Source organism: Onychomys torridus, chromosome 3 (assembly GCF_903995425.1).
Source record: "Onychomys torridus chromosome 3, mOncTor1.1, whole genome shotgun sequence".
In the NCBI taxonomy this organism is placed as follows: domain Eukaryota; kingdom Metazoa; phylum Chordata; class Mammalia; order Rodentia; family Cricetidae; genus Onychomys; species Onychomys torridus.
In genome coordinates, this window is record NC_050445.1 from 133872106 (window position 1) to 133891522 (window position 19417).

General features: G+C 43.5%; 1 protein-coding gene across 8 annotated transcripts in view; it reads right to left on the reverse strand.

The window, feature by feature from the left end:
• Cacna1c (calcium voltage-gated channel subunit alpha1 C) overlaps nucleotides 1-19417 on the reverse strand; it is a 541159-nt gene that overhangs the window by 443216 nt on the left and 78526 nt on the right. The gene's annotated exons all lie outside the window — the stretch shown is intronic.

The window sequence follows — 19417 nt, forward strand, 5'->3', positions numbered from 1 at the left end:
AGGCCCATGAAGTCCACACAGAATTCCATCAGGGAGGCCCCTCTCCTATGTGGTCTAAGGTACTCGCATACCTAGATATATCCCACCCACAACACTATCTTCTACAGAGCACTTGGGGGTATCTGAAGTTGTCTGACTTCATTAGGATGTTTGCTTCACGTCTCTTTTTCTTCATATTAAATGTCCACCTTCCTCATATTGTTCCCCACTGCATTTCTAGCACTCATCCCAACAAGCATTCAAAAGACATCTGCGGGGGGAAGGGGGAAAAGGAGGAGAGGAGGAGAGACGGCTGAGGAAGTTTAATGATATGGTCACCTACTCGGAAAGTGACAGAAGAGGGCCCCCGTCTGAGATTTTCCACCAGAAGATCCTGCACACTTTTTCCTTAGCCAAGGTCACTCACCCAGGTCAGACACCCTAGAGAGCACATGCCTATGGCTTGCTCAAGCAGTGGCAGTGGTGTGCTGTCAGCCCTACCCACTCCATTAGCCATCTGGCTGGAGGCAATTCATGAGAAGAGAGGTCCCAGGCTTGGTCTCTCTGGGCCAGGGCTCTCAATTCTAAAGTAAGTTCTGTTCCAACAGACCCACCTCTGACTTGCCAGACAGGGACAGACTTGTGACCCATCAGGTCACCCTACCCCCAGGCAGCCTTTGGAGAAGAGGTCAACTACTTTCCCAGACCCAGGCCGACTCGCCCACTTGAGATCCACCAGGGAAAAGCCGTGTGATGCAAACTTGCCCTCAATGCCAAGGACATCTCTCCCTGCCAGATAGGACTATCCAGGACACAGAGAGTACCCAGCCTTTCTCCCTGTCCCCAAGTTGGAGCTGGTGTCACTCTGGCTAGAAAGAGTCCAGCAAACACTCCCTGGAAGCCCCCACAGGCCTGGCAAGCAATGCCAGCTTTCTCTATGCCACACTACCCACCCAGCCACCTCTTCTAGCCCCCAGACCTCGGATGGTATACCAAGTCCCTCGTCTCCCTTTCCACTGGATATGGGAAGAGAGGAAGCCAAAAGCAGGCAGAGTGGAACTCAAGTCTGCCTCCATTATCCACAGCTAGTAGGCTTCTCAGACACACTTGGCACCCCTGGGGAATAGGAGGCAGGAGTCTTCTATCTCAACCCCCTAGCTCTCCAACCAGAACATGATGTCTTTAAATGGTGACTCATGTTTGCAGTGAAAACTGACTAATTATTTTGATCTTCTTGAAGTCACTTGCCTCATTAGTGGATACTCTCCATCCTGGGCCAAGACCCAGCACTGAAGCAAGCTTGGCTTACTTACCGGAACATGAGGCGGGGCAGCCAGACCTGTCCTCTCTTTACATTGTTCCAAGCTCTCTATCTAAACGGAGTGTTTCTCCTTTGGGGCTTGTCCCCATATGAAGACCATACCCTTTTCCCCAGAGCCCTTTTTCTGCAGCCATATTAAGAAGGATGAGACTGAGAAAAAAATTCCAGATCCAAAAATGCAAAGAATTCTGAAATGATTCAGCCTTGCACAGACAAAAGTCATGGCAGAATCACAGACCTAACCAACAATCACAGCTGGGCCGGGGTGGGGGTGGGGGGCTCATCTCCTAAGCATCTACTCAACATGATGCCAAGTACTTGAGACAAAGGGCTAAGGAAGCAAGAAAGCTGGCCCCAAATTCATAAATGCCTGGATGGGAGACTTCTTGCACCCACCCCCCCTCCCTCCTGTATTCCTCTGATCTCTCTCCCTGGTCCTAGGGACTCGCACACATGGAGCAACATGAGCTAGTGGCTGTGTTTCCTCACTCCCCTTCTTCCAACGTAATGGGCAGTGGTCAATAGGTAAAGCCAGGAAACAGTGCCTGGAACCATATAAGCTACTGCACTGGTAGAGACTTCAGGCAAAGGCAGGGAACCAAGAGACCAGCTCGGAAGAGGCCTCAGGGCACAATCCAAGAGAGGGTGGTCCAAACAGAGACCTGATTCCCCCAGAACCAACAGGTTAGCAATCACATGGTATGATCTAATCTGAACACCCTACGCCACAGACACATTCTCCCATTTCTTGGTATTTTCGCAACTCTAAGAGAATGGCCAATAAGGGAAAGTGTACCATGTCTGTAAGCTCAGCATACAGTGCAGACAGCAAATACTTAAGACTTCCCAAAGTGACATCTGTGGAAATAAAAACACAACAAGGTAAGTCACAGGTCACCACCCTGGACCTTCCCTTCAAAGAGGACAACCTTGGTTTACACGTGTGCTAACCACAGCTCAGAGGAATTATGCTGCTGCACCACAGCCCCTGGGAAGTCTTGAGCTGCTAGTTTCCAAGGCAGCATTCTAATTCCTTAATCACCCAAAACCTGAACTCCCACCAAGGTAGGGCAAGCCAGAGTATTAAAAACAGAAGCTGGGCCCAAGCCACCCTTCCCCCAAAACAAAGGCCACACTCTGACTCAGCAAGGCCTAAGCACTCTGCTCTCCAGGAAGTGTACACACCACCAGAGGTTGGGGGGTGGGCGGAGACTTCATGGCTGGGTAAATCTACTTTTCTATTGATCTAGAGACAAGAATTTCCTATTGATGTAGAACCAACCAATTGATATACCTTCCTACTGCCATGAGTACTGCCTGGAGTTCTCAGGGGACCAGAGGGGAATGCATCCCCACCCTCTCCGATAACAACACCCTGGTATAAAGAATCCTTACTGTGCATTCCAAGTTCTGACAGGGCTATATCCTCTAATGGGACTGAAGGGGGGCAGATAATAGCAGTCGTGACACAATCAAACTCCAATAGTGACACCAGCAGTACGAAGCAAAAGCCAGATGAATTCAAAGGCTGTTAACTACCTAGAGTGAATCTGTATGTGTTGTCTTTTGCCTACTTCCTGAATTTGTTCATAGGCCATTACATACCAACAAGCATTTTTTTTTTTTTCTTGCTAATGGCATCAGTTAAAGATTAGGCTGAATGATCTGTATATAGGGCTCTGCAAAAGACAGCCTTGCAAGAACTCTAAGCTCCAGGAAGGCCAAGTGATTCAAGCCATAACAGACATTAATCATCAGCTTACAGAGGAGAAACATGTACTCTGCTTTATATATGAATTTCCAACCATCTTTCATCTCTTCTAACTCATCCTTCAGACAGCTACCAAGCAAAGACTCCAAGACACAGTTCTGATGCTTTTACTGTTAAGATTAGCACTTTCCATCACAGCACCCAGGATGAAGTAACACACAGGGCTCCGGATGACCCGACCTCTACCCTCCTCTAAGCTGTGTGTCCTCCCAGTGCCCTGAAATACACACATGTGCCCCTTCAACCACAAAATCACTTGCAGTTTCTGAACTATTCCTATGGGAGCTTTGTTTGTTTCCAACGCCACAAAGTAGCTTATTTGGCCTGTCCACTGAACGTAATAATAACTAGCTAAATCACACATACACACACACACACACACACACACTACAAACATCAGTTCATTTGCAATAAAGAGCAGAACCTGGGAGAAGAGAACACTGAATAAGTTTTCCACATTTCAAGGCTTTTTTTCCCTCAAGAATAGGTAGCAGCCATCACTGTAGGAAAAGGCTGAAACTATACAGAAACCTGCAAAATCAACAAATAAAATCTGGGGCAACTGAAAAATAAGAGGTATGACAAAGAGCAGAAAGAAAGGGTGCTCGGATTCTGCACACACTCAGCATCCACATTTCTGGCTAACTCCTGAGCTACATACAAAGGCATGAGGCACGCTCCAAGCAACACAGCTGAAGTTTAGCAGAATCAGGGCAGGGAAGATGGCTCAGCTGGTAAAGGCCTTTGTCACTAAGCCTGACAACCTGAGTTTGGTCCTCAGAACCTATAAGGTAGAAGGAGAGAACCTTGACTCTCACACGTCGTCCTCTCCTTATGTACCGGCATTTGTGTGAACACGCACACACACGCACACACGCACATGCACACACACACACACACACACACTGAATAACCAAACAGAATAGAATTTTTTTTAAGTTTGCAGCTTCTGCTGACTGTGAGGTACATGGATTCGGGGTTTCAGTTCAGTGAAATTAGATGTCTGTGAAAGTAAAAACAAACCACACTTCAGAGGAATGAAACATAATTCATAAACTCTACTATGTATCAACGACAATGTTCATAATATAATCCAAACTCACTGGAGGTGTAAAAATACAGAATACACGTAGAGTCGGGATAATAGACAGCAAGCCTGAGATGACCCGGGTGTGGAATTAGCAGACAGGATTTGTCATCCACACCTTTGCACATGAAGCAGCAGCTACTGGGATCCCCTCATCCTCTCACCTGCTCCTCCTCACTCAACCCATCTCCGCGTTGGCTCCCCAGGAAACCTCCCCATTTCCCTTCACTGTTCCTGATCACTCAGGAACTTCCTGTTCAATGCCTTGTTAGCTTCCTGCACCTCTTCTTAAGGGCAGGGGGTAGATGAGTTTTATTCCTAACGTCAATACACAACACAGGGCTAATGGGAAATGTGGACTGAAGCAAAGAAGCAGTCTGTCATGCTATCCAGAGCTTGAGTATCACTGCCTCAGTTAGTGCCCTTGTGCTGTCCTCACAGTTGAAAATGCACAGGTCCGCACTGTGACAACGAGGATGCAGAGACCTGCTCACAACCTACCTAGTCTCAAAATCAGAAATCTACTGACCTCATCTCTACACTACTGATCTCTTCCATACATCCCTGTTCCGGGGATGAATAGGACTCTATCATCAGCTCCTAATGCCTACTGACCTTCCCCATAGACTAGTAAATGTTAGATAACTTTCACTGGTTACTGTCTTAGGCACAATGCTCTTAGTATTTAAAAATACTGAGTCATTTCCTTTTCCTAACAACCCCGAGAAAGGTGTTATTATTACCGTCACTTTACATATGAAAAGCTAAGACTAGGACTGGGATGTAGCTCAGTGGTATAGTACTTGCTGAGCATGAACAAGGCCCTGAGTTTAATCTCCAGTACTGCCCCCATCACACATGCAGGCTGTTGGGAGGGTTATTCTAAAGATCGGTAACTGGTATACTCCTATGCCTATCGTACCAGGAGGAGGAGGAGGAAGAGGAGAAGAAAGGGAAGAGGAGGGGAAGAGATAAAGAGCTAAGAGCAGCCCTTCTCCCCTTTCCTTTTGAATCTGCCCTAAGTGTACCACTTTTAACCTAAACCATGTGTCCAACACCAGAAGCCACATGAAGAATTGGTCAGCCACCTACAGATGAGCTGAGCACATGCTGCCTGCTCATCCTGTTTCTCTCACCTGCAGAGAGTACAAGTGAGCACCCCAAAGACTGACAACCCCACCCCGCTCTTAAATGGGATAAGGAAGGGACAGGCTACAGAAAGGCTGGTAAATGTGCCACAGAGGCTCATCACTAAACAGTGCAAAATGTGTGCTGGCCTTGCAGTCAGAGTGCCTGTGACACATTTCCCAGAGGTGGGGTCCCTAAGGAATCCCTGGAGGGGCTGGAGAGATGGCTCAGTGGTTAAGCGCATAGGCTGCTCTTCAGAGCACAGGAGTTAGAGTCCTGGATCCTACATGGCAGCTGTCAATGGTCTGTGATTTCAGTCCAAGAGAATCTGACACCCTCTTCTGGCCTCCTTGGGCACCAGGAACACATGTGATGCACAGACATATAAGCAGGCAAAACATCTACACATATCAAATAATAAAGTAATAACAATAATTTTTTTTTAAATCACTGAAGCACTGATGGGATTGGTGGGCAAGACACTTCCTTTAAGCTTCATCCTATCCTGCTTGCTTGCTTGCTTGCTTGCTTCGTTGGTTGGTTAATCTGATACATGGTCTAATGAGGCATAGGCCAGTCTCTAACTCTCTCTCCCTCTACCCGCCCCCACCTTCAGCCTTCCAGCTTTCACCCCCTGAGTAGAGGTATACACCATCATTCCAGGTTTGTGCAGTACTGAGCTAGAACCTGGAGCCTTGTGCATACTAGGCAAGTACTCTACAAACTGAGAGGCATCCCCAGGCCCCCGGCCATGCTTTATCAGAAGTTATTCCTTCACTGGTTATGTATCCTCTGCTTGGAGGCCAATTCCATTCAGTTTTCGTGCTCTCTGAACTCTTATCTGGTCCTCGTTTTCTGTTCTTTCTGAATCTAAGAGTCAACGATAAACTTAAATATCACCTGCCAAGATAAAAGACAGGACACCTAAAGTCCTCCTAAGTGTAATTCATCCATCACCAACAAAAAGCACCACTTTCCCCAGACCTCTGTAATGAGGACACTATGCACTGGAACTCTTTTAAGCACCTGAACTCTAGGTGCAAACACACACACACACACACACACACACACACACACACACACACACACACACACACAGAGTCTGTCCAGAAGTTATCCAAAAGGTAACACTCACCGAACATATACTTTTTTTTTCATTCAAATGGAGAAAGGATCATTGAAAGGGCCAGCTCCTTACTAAGGCCAGGTGATGCTCATCCTGTTGTCAAGGTATCAAGTTTAGTGACGTCCCCAACATCTCAGACAAGGTAGCTGCTCAAATTCTAAGTCTCCTTCCTCTTAATTGCTTCTATCACTGAGCTGCCAGTGTTAACATTTGATAGGCTCTGGATGCTTCCAAGCAGAGCTTCCAAAGAAGACAAAGCAAGGATAATTCTGTCTGAGCGCAAACTGGAGGACTCTCCTCGGCAGCCACCTGAAGAATGCTGGGCTTCATTAAGCAGTGTCTTGTCAGACTCTTGCCCATTTTTCACCATTTGATTAGAAGCTAAGGCTTTCCTGGGGTTTATTTGTGCTGGCAGGAAGACTGTTTGAATCACTCACTAGTAATCCAGGCTCCAGAGAGTCAATCCATGCTTCTCTCTCCCAATTCCATAAATCATAGCACTCTATTAAAACGCTATCATGTGCATAATTAGCAATGCTCATGTTCTTATTAGAACTAAAATGATTTCCTCAAATCATTAATTGCTTGTTGAAATGATAAAGGCATTGCCCTACAATACAGTGAACAAATCAGAAAATGTTGGAGGGAGGATTGGAAGACACAACTCTGTGCTCCCTGGCCCTTCCCTGGTGTGATCATTATGACTACCACCAATACCTGTGAGTCCATGCACTGTGTGTGCACCATCCACGTTACCACACTTACCCCTCATCTTAAGAGGCTGGTGTTAACTCCCTATCTCTAATGAGGAAAGTGAGGATAAAAAGATAACTTGGCCAGGATGGCACAATTACATGGTAGGGCTTAAGGCAGAACCCAAAGTTTGTCTGACTTCTGAGTCTAAATTTAAACATCCCTCAATTCTTGCTGGATCTTTTCTGTGACTTCCCTCTGATAACACAGATAGTTGGATTTTGTTGTTTATTTGTTTTACATTCCATAAAGCCAAGGTCATGGTAGCAGATAACAAAGATAGCTTAAGAGAGTGTCACGTGGGTAGAATACAAAGAGCTAAGGACAGTGAAGATTCCTGATTAATCTATAATTAGCTCTAGCATTTAAATTAGTGGAACTCAGAGATGATCTTCCCAGTTCATCTCTTTCTTGTTCTTGTTCTTGTTCTTGTTCTTGTTCTTCTTCTTCTTCTTCTTCTTCTTCTTCTTCTTCTTCTTCTTCTTCTTCTTCTTGTTGCTGTTGTTCTTCTCCTTCTCCTCCTCCTCCTCCTCCTCCTCCTCCTCCTCCTCCCCCCTTCTCTTCTTCTTAAGACAGGATATCATTCATTACATAGCTTCAATTGGATAGTAACTCACTATGGAGACCAGGCCAGCCTCAAACTCAGATATCCACCTGCTCCTGTCTCCCAAGCTCAGGGATTAAAGGCATTCAGCATCACAGCAGGTCATCTCTTTCATTTTACAAGGGCTATCTAGCCAATCAAAGGTAAGGAGTTAGCCTTAGGTAACAAAGTCAGACCTCTGGATTTCCAGCTATTGCTTACCCATAAAAAAGTGTCCAAAGAAAGTAGCCAGGATTACTATTGTTTTGGCAATCACAAAACAGTTTTGCCAAAGAACTAACTGGAAGATGAAGCAGAAGACTCACTGAACTTCTGTGGAGGAAGCAGGGTCTTTTAAGCAAGTAGGGTGGAGAAGAGCAAGAGGTATGTCCCAGGGATAGAATGAAAACCAAGCAGCATGATGGCAGTCAGTATGGCAGCAGACAATCTGCTTTTCCAATTACTCAGCCAAACACACAGAGAAAGATGCTGTTCTTGATATCCACCACATATGGTAGACGTCACTTCACTTCGGTCCACTCTTGGACTAAGATGGCGCCACTTATGTTTGAGACCAGCCACAAGTAGCCTGTGCTTGCATTGGGGCTGTGACCCTGACCAGCCATCATCATCACTAGGGCATTCTGAGGCCACGCAAAGTACACAGCCACCAGAGCCCTTGCAAACTAATCTAACTCCAAACCATGGGGAGGAGCACCAGCCCCAGCCACAGTAAACACATTCAACAAATTCCCCTTGCACCTGACCAGGTTTGAAAATATTTCTGGGCCCCATCTTCTCTGCGAACCTTCACCACAAACTAAAAGCCATTTTCTTTCCTACCTGGAAAACAGAAAGCGGCTACATCTGATGCGAAGTGTCCCATCAAGGAGTGATGAGAAGAGGAACATGACTATTTCTAGGCTGTCATCATGGTGCCAATGCAGCAGGACAATCAAGGAGCGCTGGATGTGGAGTGCAGCCCACTCAAGCCATCTGCTTCTTGTACATGCCATGACACCTTTGATTCATTCCTCTTAAAAGAGATCCTCCACTGACCTGCCACACAGGCCTGCCATTTGGCTTATGAGGAAATTGACTGTCAGTTTTAAAGATTATATCAATTTGAGCCATCCTGTTCTTAAATTGGGAAGACATATTCATAAGTCTTCCATGTGTAGGGGCTTATGGCTGGCAGCAACTGCTCTACTTCACAGAGATCTTCAAGAAGGTCATGGTGCGGGGGGTGGGGGTGGGGGGGTGCACACCTTTAATCCCAGCACTCAGGAGGCAGAGCTAGGCAGATCTCTGTGAGTTCGAGGCCAGTCTGATCCACAGAGCAAGATCTAGGACAGGCTACACACAGGACAAAGCTACCCAGAGAAACCCTGTCTCGATAAAAACAAAAACAAGAAGGTCATGGCTTTGTATTGGCATCCATGAACTAGGCCATAAGAGCACAAGGACAATGATCTTTCACCTCAGCAAAGGTCCTGCTCACTACACACTCATCAATGCTGAGGACAAAGGTGCATGGCTAATGGCAGCTGCCCTCTGGGAAGCCTCTCCAACAGCAGGCAGCGTGCTAGGAGTCCTCTGTGTGCTATCTTTAACTTTACTGCGAGGAAGGCAGGTCCTCCTCAGCCTTCTGTCACCCACTAATGGAGGAGAGGTAGGGCCACACCTGCTTTACACCCTATCTCCAGGACTCCATACAGAGAGAGCAGCTCTTGCTTTATTTACTCCCATGGAGGTCCACTGTGCAGGTTAGGTGCCTGAGAGCTGGCTCCCTCTCCTTTTACTGTTTAGTTTGGATTTTCTTTTTGCAGATAATAAGAAATGATGGGCCATTTCCCTCTGTAATGGCCTGCTTCCAGCCTCTTTATGGAAAGCAAACTGGGCAGGGCCCATTTCCCGACAGGCAAAAGTCAGCATCTTCATCCAGTTTGAATTGAAAGGTGAACCACCAGTGCCCATGCTTGCTGGGATTCAGTGGAGAGAGCAGAGAGGCCTACCATGGAAAGTGGTGGGCGTATCTTGTAATGAGCATGACCAACTGGCGTGGCAGCACACACCTTTAATCTGAGCATTTAGAAGAGGCAGGTAGATCTATGAGTTTGAAGCCAGCCTGATCAACACAGCAAGTTCAAGGATAGCCAGAGCTACATAATGAGACCCTGTCTCAAAAAACAAAGAACAAAAACACAACCACATCTCTCCTGTTTAGGTATTTGCTGAGTATTGTTCTTTGTGAGTTTGAGGCAGTAAGAACAGAACTTACAAAGAGCCCTGGAAAAGGGGATGTAGAGATTTGCAACCAAAATTAAACACCTCAACCCTAACACTAACAGCAAACCTACAAAACAGACACTTTTTATACTGATTTCACAGATGAGAAAACTGTGGCTTTCTTGTTTAAAAAAAAAAAAAAGAAAAGAAAAGAAAACCTGAACTCAATGATCTCACAATCTGGTTAGCAACAAAATTAGAATGTACCAAACAAACTGAGAAAAGCCAGGTATCAAAGCTCTCAGCAGAGGCTGCAAATGGTCTTGGAGGTTGGGTGTATTAATTGAGCACTTCTTCATTTAATAATCAACAACACAAAACAAAAGTTCCAAGTTCCTGCTCTCAGCTACCCAGGAGGTAAATGGCTCACAACGCCATACACAGTTTGCAGCTCCATTCTCTGCTGTTAGTGCTCAGAAGCCGAACCACTAGACACCAGAGAGAGCCCTTTGTTTTCCAGACAGCATTCTTACACATCCTTCCACAGGGCAAGCAACGTCCCAGAAAAGTGCCAGTGACTTTTACAAAGGAAAAAAGTAGGCTATAATCTCCATCATTTTTCATGGTTTGAGGCTCCAATTCCCTGTGGGTTCATTTGCCTTGCTGGAGCATTTATCTTTGCTGCCAGGCAGCTCCATGGCAGAATCTGGAGGCATAGAAACACTGGTACCTCAAGACAGCCCTGAACAAAATGATGAAGCAGGCCAATGAAACTGATCTCCAATGCCTTTATACAGCTCTGTGTACCCCCTGACCTGTACCCCCGATCTTTAAACCCCTTCTCTGACATCTGTCTGCAGCCCAACAGGGTTGAGTGAGTAGCCTACAGAGTTCCACATCTTATTTACTTCCAAAGGCACTTTTCATAGACCATCATATCAGCAATGCAATTCACAAGATGCTGCCAGCCAACTAAACCATGGAAGATGATGACCTGCCCTGTTCTTGTATTTACCAAAGATAGATGGCCACCAAGAGAGCACCCTATCAATACAGGCAGAGCTATCACACCAAGTCAACAGGAAAACACATTCTTAGCTGGAAGCAAAGGCACCTTACATTGTGTTACTCTTTGCAGCCTTATCTGGAATAAACAGGCAATTTCCACTTAGGTAGCTTGAAATATTAAAAAGAGTTCTCTAGCCACCATTCTGCCCTTTATGAGACACTGGGGTATGGGAACTCCAAGTTGGAAATTATTATAATGATGCATAGTATGTTTCCTCTTGGAGATATTTGTACTTTCTTAAAATTCAAAATATCATTCAAGACTCCAAGTATTAAATCTCAATAATTATATCCCAGAAAGAAAAATTGTACTGGGGAACAGGAAAAACTTTGGCTATCCCTCCCTGAAACACACTCTGCCTAATATCAGAGCCACTGCAAGGACACAGGAGGGTGGGTGGCTGGTCCGCTTAAAGGAAACAATCCTGAATCATGCTAGCATGTTCATTCATCTGGTGGGCATTTGCTATATGTTAAGCACTGTAATCAGCAAATAAACCATGCTCTGTGCTTCCTAGAAGATTAGGGGTAGGGTATGTTTCCCCATACTTAAAAGAAAAGCAAAAATGTATCACCCCTGATAATTTGCCACTGGAGAAGCACACCTGAGACTTGCCAACACATTAGAGCCAAAGTATGCCCAGCAAAAATTGAGGAATAATAATGTGGGACAGATAAGCTCTATCAGAGAACTTGCTACCATTGTTTAGTTAAATTGACAGTGTCCAACTGTCTTCTAAATATCTCTGTCTATACCCACAGGCAAAAGCTACTCTTGGCCTAATCATAAAAGCTTCTCTTTGCAGTGAACTACAGTGAGTTGTAGAGTAACATGGCTGTTAAGATACTGAGGATAAGTGACAGATGAGTGTTCAGTCCTAAATAAAACATTTATACTAAGACATCTCAAGCTCAGGAAACATTTTGGAAGAAGGGTCAGAAGGAGCACAAAAATCAGAAAATGGGGTAAAGGCTGGAAAATGCCATCTTCTGGGCATGACACAGTTATTGCAATCTTGAACTCATAGCAACTAGAGTTACCTGAACAGGGCCTGAACAAGATTGACCCTGTCAATCATCAAACATGGACTCCGGAGCTCATGGGACCCTACCTCTCCCCACCACTATTGGCTACAATAGATTCAGGGAAATAGGGAGTCAAGATCTTCTGTTGTATACCCACTGGGGAGCCCACCAGATTCCTAAGGACAGTTCCAAATCCACAATCATACAGATGGCCTTGGTTAAACTCAAGAGGTCACAAAACAAAACAAAAGACATGAATGTAAGAAAGGAATTTCTAAAGAGGAGAGGTGGTTGACAAAGGTGATATTTCAAACTTATTTTATACATGTATGAAAATGTCTAAGAACAAATTTAATAAAATGGAAAAAATAAAGAATTCTTATACTGGAGTGATATAATTGTTTTTAAAATCAAATTATAGTGACTTCCGCAGTTTGACTGATAAACTAAAAAGTCACTGAAATGTTATACTTAAAGCAAGTAAGTTTCATTGCATATGTATTATACATTCAATACCAATTAAGTGAATTACTACAAAATTTACTATGCTACTCATAAGCACGTGAATCACATGATAAAATAAAGAGATCCACTCTTTAAATACGAATGTTAAAAAAAAAAAGTGTAGGGCAGGAAGTCGGTAGTTTCCTAAACTTAAGATCCCTGCAAATCAGTCTAGAAAAGAAGCAATGGAGAGAAAGGGCCAGCAGGGAGATGGCTCAGCAGGTAAGGCACTGGCTGCACAACCTCGAGCACCTGGGTTCAGATCCTCAGCACCCCCATGTGAGGCTAGCACGGCTGCACACACCTGTGGCCCCATGCTGCAGAGCAGGAACGGCACAGAAGTGGGAGCCCACTGAGGCTTGCTAGCTGCCAGCCGAGCCAAGGAGGGAAACAGAGGTAAGCTCCTGATTCCGGGAGAGAATGAAGTGAGGACATCCAACACCCCCCACGGCCACTGCAGACATACATGTGTACATACACACATACATATCACACACACACACACACACACACACACACAATTAAAAAAGAAAATAACAGGAAATACTGAAAAAAAAGAAAACTGCTACTATGCACATAATATACACTAAAGGAAAAAAAGATTTGTAGAATAAATGAACAACACAGACTTATTTGATTTATGTAAAAAAAAAAAAAAAAACCCAAAGGACAAAGCAATTTATCAGTCGTAACCTGTTCACTTTTTCCAGTTGTTTGGGTTTTTTTATTGTTGTTGTTTTGTCCCCCATGAGAGATAAAAGTCAAATAGGTCTGAAAGGTTCACTGCAAAAAGAAGGAAGAGGAGGAAAGAAAGAAAGAAGAAAAAGCAAAAAAAATCCAGAGCTGTCCTCCATAGCTGTTACTCTCCTAGGTAACTAAGAACCACCATGTAAACACATCTCTGCATGTGTCTCTGACAGCATCTCCAAGACAGTTTAACTGAGGTGGGGAAATCCACCCTGAATGTAGCCGGGGCCTTCCAAGGGCTGAGGTACTGGACAGTAAAGGAGGAGAAGGTAAGCCAAAGGCCAGCATTCCTTCCTCCACAGCTGCCATGTAAATGGAAGCTCACACTCCTGGGACCATGCCTCCCTGGCGAGGCATGCTCTACCACACGGACTGTCCCTTCAAACTGAGCCCAGACCAGCCCCTCCCTCTTCCCTTCAGCCCTCATCCAGCACTTGTCACAGCAACAAGAAGAACATTATACACCCTTCTTACTCTCACCTCTCCCTAGCGAACGTCTTTCAACCCCCTAGCTATATCTTTGGGTATTTAATTCCATATTTACAATAACATGGCTCTTGGTGCTTTTTTCCACTTATTCCTATTATTTAAGGTGAGAACTGAAAAAATTTTCCCCATTACTTGCCCATCCTCCCCCAGGTTATAGCATGTGTACATCCTGCCAATGTATTTTTCTGTTTTCATTGCCATGGCTGGGGAGAATCACAGATTCTGTCTGTCTCTCCCCTATGCTGGAGCCTAACTTCCTGAACTCAGTGTTGCCCTTGCCTTGACCACTCCTCACAGTTACTCCCTCAAGTAACTCCCTATTTGTTACAGACTTGTAACAATCTGAAAATGCTTTAGTTCTACTTTCTTGATGGAGTGATAGTTCAATTGGGTATAAAATTCTCAACTAGAAAGCATTTTCTTCCAGAATTTTTAGGACATTGATCCATGGTCTTCTAGCTTCCCATGCTCCTGTTAAATCTAGCTGATTGCTAATCTCTTGCAATTCAGTTTTCTTATTTTTAGATACCACGGTTACAGTTGTCCCTACTTTCATGAAACTCTGTGATTATGTACCATCAATATTGGCATGTTCATCTGTATGAACACACAGAGAACCCATCAACTAGGAAATACATGTCTTTCTGCTCCAGATGGTCACTATCATGTCTCCCCTCTGTACTTGTTCATCTGCCCCTTTCTGGAATCCCTAGCATTCAAATGTAAGACGTCTCACTTGATTGTCCCCTTGTGTCTGTTCTAGTTCCCATCTCTGACTTTGTGTTGCTCTTTCCTAGAGAGTCTTAAGTCTTGATTTACAACCATTCACAGCCCTCAGTGACAGTATTTTTTTTATTTTCAAAAATTCCTCATTTTTTGAATGTTTCTTCTATAAAGAAATTAGCTCCCATTTCTCTCTTTCTAAAAATGGGGTTAAGGGAGATATCTATTTCCCTTCTCTGTGTGTTTGTTTCTTCCCTAAGATTCTGCTTTAAATAAATATTTGACTTTGGTTTCTAATTTCATTTTAAAGGCTTTCTCAGACATTTAATTATCTTTGTATTTAGAGTGAAATAACAAAGGCTTAGGATAATATTCTGAATGGCAGGTAGGACTCCTTTCCTAAGCTTCACTGTGGATGGCTTTACTGGATAGACATTTCTGTACCTCTGGGCCCTCCTTCTGCAGGCTGAGATTCTCCAGTCAAACAGGAGTTCAAACCTTCTCCTTGAAGGTTAGAAGTTGCTATTCTGTCACATGGAAAACAGCTAGAAAAAGCACCTCTGTTGAGCTTTACTCATATCCCTGCCCAGTCCAGAGAGCTTCTGCCTTAGGATCACTGGAGAATAGCCTTCCAGATGCAGCCTAATGTAAAGAAAGGAACTGTTAAGATAAATCCACATGAGTCTATTTGATAGGTAATACAGATTTATTAAGATACAAATTGAGGAAATACACTCACGAATACAGAACCAAATAAACAGGTGAAGTAGTCCTCTTTTCTAACTGGGAGTGAATCCACCTGGCTGTCCAATCATGCCAAGAAGCAGGAAAAAAAGGGAGCATGTGACCCACCTCCCTTTCCTTTTAAGAGGTCATGTAGGAAGGCAAGAAGCACTGCCTCCTTCAGGCCGTATAGCCCACAGGCATGGGCAGAGCAAATATCACAACATTTTCCCCTTTTTGTCTAAATAAGAAGGTTCTAAACCTAATGCAAACTATAAACAAAAATGGAACTACAGCCAACAAGAACATATCAAACAAGAAATATATGCTAAATATCCAGAAATGTCCAGACCATGGATAAATGGCAAATTACTGAGATTACTCCAATAGATGTCCTACCCTGAAGAATCTAACTCTAGTACCTAGTATGTTCTTAGCTAAGATAGGAGAGGATTGTACCTATAACTATCTAGTTTTCAACCCCATCAAAGACCTGAGAAGGAAAATAACACATAAGAAAATAGAAAGTACAAGCAAGCAATTCCAAAAAATTGCTAGAATTGACAAAGACAGCTGGCAGCCTGGCCAGTCACCTAATGTTTCTTAGCACCACTGGAGCATCCATTTTTAGCTACAGGCCTAGAATATCTGACAGAACATTTTCAGAAGCAGGAATTTTGATAGACCATCTTACTCTCTCTTGGCAAGGTTCAGCAGTCACTTTTCCTTGTGTCCTGCTCGCCCAGAATGGACAGCCTGCATACTGTCAGTAGTCCAGGGAAGGGCAGTTCTTTGCCAAGCAGGCCATATTTTTTTTTTTGCCAAGAAGAAAACAAACTTCAATACTGAGTGTCTTTGAAGTCCAACAATTTCTCAGGAGTAGATCAGTGTTGCCAGAAGCAATCATATCTCACGTCAACAGAATTCTAGGTTATCAAAACATTTAAATGCCATATTCTCTAGGTCTATGAAGTGTTTGAAGATTATCTATCCATCTGACATATGTTTCTGTAAATATGGAAAACCTAACTAACATAACTATAGATATAACAAGCATGGGCGACTATTAATCTGTAAGTCTTATCTACCTGGATAACCTAAGGACTAAGGTTTCACATTAACAAGGTAAACAATCTGTAAACAGGTGTACAGTAAAAGGACAATGACCTTAAAATTGTGATAATATATAAAATATCTTAAATGGAGGTAGAAGTGTATAGTGCAATACAACAATATCCTTATTTACCAATATACAAAATATCCTAAACAGAGGTAGAACATACAGACAGTATGTGTGACCCCTCTTCTTTTCCTTTTAAGAGGTCACATACAAAAGGCAAGAAGCACTGCCTCCTTTGAGCCCAAGGACATGGGTGGATCAAATACCACTACAAGGAACTGGCTGCAGAAAAAAGTGGTGGGGGATGAGTATCTGGTATCTAATTATTTTTTACACCAGTTCTCCAAATTTTAGCCCCATTTTTAACCACTATTTCCAAGACTGCCTGATGACACTAATCCTCAAATTTGGAGAAGTGACGAGTTACATTTTAAACATTTGACTTTCCTCCTTTGCAGCTTAGGATTCAGTTACCTTATATATGCATGGCTAGTTACTACTTTTCCACCAAATCTTCAGCTCTCAAAACACTGCGGCCATCTTTCTCTACTGCTGCTGTATGCAAAAGGAGAATCGCCCTGGTGAATCCAAGATTCAGCTCTAACCTTAACTTGTGATCATGGCCAAGGAAGGCATTGTCGTGGAATAAAATGGACACACACATCAATTTGAATGAAGCACTAGAGACCAACTTCCTCCACACAGCCTGGCCTCTGGACTTCCTGTACACATGAGTCTAAAACCTGAGCGCCAAAAACCAAACTGACTTAACTGAATTCAGTCAAAACAAAACACTAGAAGAGTAGTAGTCTTCTGTGAAATCCACAGAACACAGTGGTTATAGTTGTTTGGTCGTTAGATGTCATCACAAAAAAATTTCAGGCAAAATATGTTATCAAAAAGTATTTCAGGGATCATCAAAATGCCCTCAGTGAGAGAACATACTTGACACCAGGTCTGAATCCAATCTTTGAGCCCCACATGGTGGAAAGAGAGAAGCAACTTCCAAGTTGTCCTCCAAACTCCATACATGCCAGGGCATATGTGCCCTACACTCACCTATACTCATACAAATAGATATACAAACAAAATATAATAAAATTATAAATGAATACTTCAGATACTAAAAAGTGAATACCAGGTGAAAAAGTGAACAAGTAGAAACCAAGCCCTGCAGAAAATGTGTGTGTGTGTGTGTGTGTGTGTGTGTGTGTGTGTGTATGTGTGTGCATGCTGCTAATGTGTTCTTTGCCTCGCATTTCTGTCTTTGAGGTTTAATAATCTTTTAAAGATTTATATACCATCATTCTAGTATGGGTTTGTAAAAGACCATTAAATATGAAATATTTATCTGCATTTCGTAAGTACTGAGACTAATTTTTTCTGATTTCCGAATCACATCACTGGATGTCTATAAAATACATCATACATTTAAAACAAAAGATAAAACATTTTTACAGTTTAATGAATAATGATGGAACAAAGTCTCAATCCAAGACCACCCAGATATAGGAATATATTACTGCCAATTTCCAAGGGGCCCATCTCTGTGTGCCCTTGCCCATAACAACCCACTCGTCCTTCCAGCCAACGCCACCACCCTTTTCAATAATCATCTGCAGGATAGCACTTAGGATCTGGGACGTCCTACACACTATGCAAGCACACTACCATTGAGCTGTATCCCTATCTTTTTTATTTACTTAAAAAAATTATTTTATATTTTTTACCTTGGGGTTATAGCTCACTAAGTGCTTAGGCTAACTCTGAACTCACTCTGTAGTCCAGGAAGTCCTTGAACTTGCAATGTGCCTGCCTCCATCTCCTAAGCAGCTAGGACATGGGCCTGTGCTCTATCCATTTCTGACTTCACAGTTCTGCCTGTTTTCACGTAATATAAAGGAATCCTTCTGGACATATTCTTTGTTTTCATTCACTTATCTGTATGTTAGTAAGAATTATTAATGCTACATGTAATCTTTTAGAATTTTCCATGCTAAGGAAAACATCTTACAACATTAATGATAAAAATGAAAGGTCTGGGAGCTATAGAGGATATGTGTGAAATAAGAGAAAAATCATTTGCTCAGAGTTTGAGAGAGAAAATTCTATTTTTCTCACTTAAGTGCAAAATATAATTTCACATTTCAAAGCACGAGAAAAGTGCCCCCCAAAATGGCTTTCCAGAGAAGCCTGGCTCATTCTCACCAAGGCTTGTCCACACCCCTTAAACATCATCTCCTCATCCTTGCTAGGAAAGGAGATGGCACATGCTGGTTCCAATTGATAATGCCTCCCAAAGTGGCCATATTCTTCTCCAGCACTCATATACAGCACTCTTCAGTGAGCCAGAGCCCCCACAACATTAGTCTCCTCAGAGGATTAACTCATTCTATGAGAAAATTAGATTGAAGTAAAAAACTCCTCAACAAACAATCTAGTCCTTCTAGACAGTTCTATAAACACCAAAGGTCAATGAGAGAAAAAAAAAGAATGGTTATAAAAACTCGTTGAGTGGGGACTAGGAAGACAGCACATTCAGTGAAGTGCTTGACCCACAAAAATGAAGGTCTGAGATCAATACCCAGCACCCATGAAAAACCAGCAGAGAAACACTAGCCTGAAACCCCAGTGTTGTGGAGAAAGACAGGTGGGCTTCTGGGAATCGCTGCCGCCAATGTTACTTCCTTTGAAAGTTCCAGGCCCATGAGAGATCCTGTCTCAAAAAAAACAGGTACATGGCATGTGGAATGACACCTAGGATTGCACACACATGCATGCGTGCGCGCGCGCACACACACACACACACACACACACACACACACACACGTCACAAAAATAGCTGGTTCCAGGCTCCTTGTCTGTGGGAGAACAGTTCCATCATCCCAACAGTCCCCCAAAATACTGATACCCTAACTCCTGCTGGCTATAGGCCACTCAATCCAGTCACAGGAATGTCTGCCACAGAACATGGGCCTCGGATCTCTCATTTCCTGTGGAATAAAGTCCTTACACAACCATATGACTACACGTGGGCACC